A 5,216-nucleotide genomic window follows, 5' to 3' on the forward strand; every position below is an offset into this window, starting at 1 on the left:
TCTACAGCTGTACTGTAATGTAAATTCAGGAAAGGAAAGTTAAATGCACTTCTATCCTGTTTTTGCAGAGGTACCTCATCACAGAGCAAGGGGAAAATAACCTAAATTCTTCCTGGCTCCCATACATGTGGGCTTTGAAGGCAATGCTTAGTTCCACATGCCCAGTGATCAAAAAGATGGCAGGACTTCAGAGAAGCAAAAAACGGCAGGGAAGAGCAATACCCAGAGGAAAATGAAGGTGATAACATATAAACTGCTAAAAGAATGAGAAATATTTAAACACAGAGAGGGGGACAGGTATATTAATATAATATGCGAGATAGAATCAACAGGAAAAGATAAGAAAACAGGTTGGTATTAGGGAAAACTTCATTAGACTGAGTTCTGTTTGTTGTTCAATAAGTAGATGGGCAAATGCAGTAGTGGAAACCCTGGGAGACTTAAAATGAGAAAAGGAAAAGCACCATCAGCATGCAGAAGGGAAGATTCTTCCCCTGCTGGGAGGTGGAATGAACCATTCATTAGAATGTTCATCTGTGATATTTTAATTGGCAAAGTGACAGCAAAAAGCAGTGGAAGGTGGAGGCTGATGCTTTATTTTAATTGAAAAGGAAAAGGAGTTTGACCCATTAGCTAGGAAAAGACAGCGGAGACCTCCCTGATACAAATGCTAATGAATTCAGTCTATGACAACTCAATGAAATATCTTTTGTCACTGTGTTATTCAGAGGGAAATATTTACTATTAGAATTTTATTGCTATCCTTTAAAATTTTAGATTTTATAATCTTTAGTATGTTAGAACTTTCTTCACAAACTATTGACAAAAGAGCAGAATTTTCTGAGAATCTGAGAACGATTTAGGTTGGAAAGGATCTCTGGAGGCCATCTAGTACAAGTCCCTGCTAAAAGCAGATCCTTCTTTGAAGCTAGAGCAGGTTGCTTAGGATAATACACAGCCAAATCTAGAATATTTCCAAGGATGAAAATGTTAATATTTCTTTGAGCCTCTTGTTCCGGTGCTTGGTATCCTTTGCTGTGAATTTCTTTTTCTGGAATCAAATCAGATTTTCCCTTGTTATCTCTATTCTCTTGTGCCACTAAATTGTCCCTTAAAATGACACCATAACTATAAAATATATAAACCAAAAGTTACAACACACTAAGGACAGATAAAGGCACATTATAAGGTTACCAAGTCTTTACGAGAATTTGAATCTTCAGAAATCTCTCAGCCATTCTAGAAACATTTTTCTAGAATGGAAACTTCTTTCTGTCTGCCTGTAGATCTGTAATTATCTGTGACAAGTTTCTTTTAGTGGCTTTCTCTACCTCCAAGCTCACAGTAGTAAATTAAAACCCCAAGTAATAGATCAGTAAAGAGATCTTTGAACAACACAGATCTAGTAATGCATGCCTAAATAATTGAAAATAAATGTAGAAAAAATGCTGTATATAACATTACTGTGAGGGCAGAACCATGTGGCATGGTGACATACAGGTAGGAAACCTCATCAATTTGTAAGTTAAATTGGTTTATTAAAGAATACAATGAGACTGAAAGCAGGTACTAAACAGTGGTAATGATTGTGAAATTTCCTATTGAGACAAGTCCTATTTCTTGGCAGGCTGGTCTTAGTTAAATTGGTCTGTGGACAACCCAAACAACAAGAAGCACCCAGACAAATGTCAATATTTGAAGTAAAGGAACAACAGGCATTTTGGATAGCAAGCACATTTTCTTTGGATCACCCACCTTTTCAGCTTCATGTTGTTGAAGTTTCAACAATGTATATTTTAAGAGAATACGTATGGGTCAGACTAGGAGCACAGGTCTGTCAGAAGGATCATCCAGCAGTTAAGAATAAGTTGTGAGTCTTTTCTACAGCCTAAAAACAGAGAAAACAGGCATCTGAAACCAGACTCTTCCTTTTCTTTTCTTTTTTTTTTTTTTTTTTTTTTTTTTTTTTTTTTTTTGTGTGTGTGTGTGTGGTGGTTTTGTTTGTTTGTTTGTTTGTTTTGTTAACACTTCTTTTGTGGTTGTTCTGCCAAGTTTGTATTGAAATACTGTGTTTGTTCTTTCTAAACTATCTTATGACATTTCAGTGTGAGCTATAATACAAAAGGTTTTGAACACATTCATGTACCCTTACTCTGGTTAAGAAGACATCAAATTCTACCAAATTTGCATCCAGTAGGCATGCCTGTGCCCCAGAACTTTTCAGGGGCATCGTTCATATGTTACTGATAATTTTCTCCACTTTAGTTTGCAGGGAGACAGAGACAGCCCAAAGAGCTCGGGCAGATAAGTGTCTCAAGGATGTTTACAGGAGTGCTCACAGAGAAGAGACATGGGGTAAATGTATGGAGATAGTACTGAAAAAGTCTTTGTCATTTTGATAAGGAATAAAGAAGCGTTCATGCTCATTGCTCACTGACTTTCTCCACATTCAGTGACTGAACTGAGTTTCTGTTCATATCAGCCTGGGGATTTCATAAATCTCTCACTGCCTAATGACTCTGCATGTAGTCAAACACAGATACTGTGCTATATAGAATTCACCATAAAATTTTATGCTGGCTATTATTACCATCTTGTCTGTCAGCTCGAACACCTGCTGTTTGGGGAAGCAACTGCCAGTTCTGACATCTGAATGCAATCCGGAAAATTATAACCACGCATCACTCAAAACATCCTTTTCAAAGACACAGTCCAAGCATCATAATTTCCTTGGTTGGTTGCCTGTTAGTATCATTTGTACTAAGATCTTGGAGATAAGTAGAACAAGTTTCCAGATGTACAGCCATATATCCTAAGTCTCAGATCACAAGAAAAACCATTACAACTAAGAGGGTGTGGGGGGAAATTCAATTTTTTTAAGCTATGAAATGGTAATAAAGGTAGGAAAAACAAAGTCTTACTTTATAAGGAGTTTGTCCATATGTTGGATAGAACAAAGCAGAGAACTATCTTAATTATCGTTGTATTAAGCATCCTGTTAAAATTTTGAATGAAAATTCACAAAACCAATTTTGCAATATTTTCTCAGGTTTGTGTGTGGGAAAATATAAAGAAAATTTTCATTTAAAAAAATCAATAAATACTAGATTTGTAAAAAAGTTTTCTTTCTCTTTAAGGACACATGGACAACACACTGCTTTTAATAGACCTTTGGATCAATATCTAAATAAGTATGATTAAGTGATGTAATCCATCTTGAGAGTAAAAGTGAGCCTCATGGATTTACTTGGGGAAAGTAACAAGAAAGGATTTAGCACCCATTTTAAATGTGGGTCTCCTCCATCATATGACATGGCAACAGAGGAAAGTAACTTTCTCTTTCAACCCCACAGAGCAGTATTTGGCCTGTGAATTTTCCTACTCTGCCTAAAGAACCAGCCCTGTGTCCTAAAGCCAACCCTGTGTTTCTGCTAATGTAAATAATGGAGACAGCTTTGTACAGACAAGAGGTTTGGAGGGTTAAATGTTTTGAGCAACAGGGAAGAACCTTCTTATTTGTAATCATAAAAGTAAAAAGCTCATGTTCTTCATCCTGCTTTGGTTGAAGCTTTAAAATATTTTCATGCTGGTTTCAAGTCTTCATTGCTACAAGTTGTTGCAGTTCTGCCCAACTTGTTAAATATAGGCTTAACTGTGGCTGCAAAAATATTTGTAAAATCTTACCTCACAGCAGAATGAACTTGCATGGTTGAGGAGCAGGAGGAAGGCTGTTAGTGATTCAAATTACAGGTCTCCAGTCCCAAAGTCACTACTGAATAAACAACTTGGTGAACATCCCAACTACACAGGCTGCTGAAAATCCTCTCTTTTTGCTAGCACCTACAGCACAGCAATCTACTAAATGAGGAGTTTGCTTCTCTCCCTTCACCCCCTCCTAATATATACACTCCAGTAAGTCTGAAGCTCACAGGCTTTGGTACTACTGGTCACCACAACCATAAAAGACGAGGATGAACTGAAGAAAAAGGTGGAGAAATGAAGGTTTGTTAACAGTTTCCCTGGTATGGATCTGGGTACTCCAATTACACTGGCATTGAGTTAAATTACCTTAAGTGAATTGAATCAGCTAAGTAGAAACTCAGCAACCCTCACCTGGGTAACCAATCTAGGGTCTTCTGCTTCCTAGGCAAACTGAACATTGCTGTCATTCTTCTGAAATTAATGGGCTCAATTATTTGGGATGGCTGATGGCCCAGTGATTCAGCTGGATTTCATCTGAAATGTCTGTGAAAATGAAGTTTTCAAAAAGCATTTATTTTAAGATAGACATCATTATGTCACCTAGTAAAACTAAAAAATAGCACCCACACATCTCTGCAAGAAATAACAATGAAATCTTCCTTTCAAGCCATCTCATTGTAAGAAAAACTTCCTGCCAGGAAAAATTTGACCAGAAAGACACATCTTATGCTGAAGTCTGGGAGCTTCTTTCCAAGAGGAATTAATTCCACTACTCAAACCTTTCATGTACTCAAGAGTGAATATGTAAGCTAAATCATCATGAGTGAGCAAAGGCAATTTAACATGTACTGTAATAAGTAATAATCACCAACCACCATGAAAAATTCAATTCAGAAGGTTTTCATTTGATCTCTAATGTTTTCCAGCTGCCCAATACATTGAAATCTCTCTAGCATTTCATGGAAGAATGTTTTCTCTTGTCCATATTGAATAAAGTTCTCAACAGTTAAAAAAATCTCTTTCTGAAAATATTCTGCCTGAAGGATTTTTAAAGTTTTTTTACACAAGTCACGGATTTCACTGGAGAGCCCACAACAATAATTTTTCACTCCCTTAACCTAGAGAATTTCAAATGTTTTATTCTTTTACTGAGATGGAGGACACAGGTTCAACAAATTGATTTCATTGTATTTTTCAACCATTGCAAAAAAAAATTATTAAAAATCCAGGACAGGTTAAATGTTCATTCTCAGAGAGATGAGAAACAAGATAATAAAATACCTCAGACTAAACATTTACACATTGTCTGCTTGGGCTGGAGTGTACGGACATTTGAGTTCTTTTGATTTCTGGTGGAGTCTTAAGCTGCAGCAAAGCATTTGGCTGAACTGCCAATGGCACCAGTTTACCCAGGAGGTTGCAGGCACCCTTCCATCATTTCAAGATTCAGGTTGTCTGAACAAACATAAAAAATGGGGAAAAGGAGCTGAAGAATGTCAATGCAGCAGAGAATG

At 36.8% G+C, this 5,216-nt stretch overlaps 1 long non-coding RNA gene across 1 annotated transcript; it reads right to left on the minus strand.

Moving 5' to 3' along the window:
* Positions 1 to 662: 662 nt before the first annotated feature.
* On the minus strand, positions 663 to 4,013 carry LOC136285837 (uncharacterized). The gene is made up of 3 exons (XR_010719570.1): positions 3,685 to 4,013; positions 1,756 to 1,888; positions 663 to 1,051 (listed from the first exon to the last, which is right to left on the minus strand). It is a non-coding gene; the product is annotated as an uncharacterized lncRNA (long non-coding RNA).
* Positions 4,014 to 5,216: the final 1,203 nt, after the last annotated feature.

Source organism: Chamaea fasciata, unplaced genomic scaffold (assembly GCF_029207755.1).
Source record: "Chamaea fasciata isolate MVZ Bird 193981 ecotype frontalis unplaced genomic scaffold, bChaFas1.0.hap1 SCAF_2, whole genome shotgun sequence".
Taxonomy (NCBI): domain Eukaryota; kingdom Metazoa; phylum Chordata; class Aves; order Passeriformes; family Sylviidae; genus Chamaea; species Chamaea fasciata.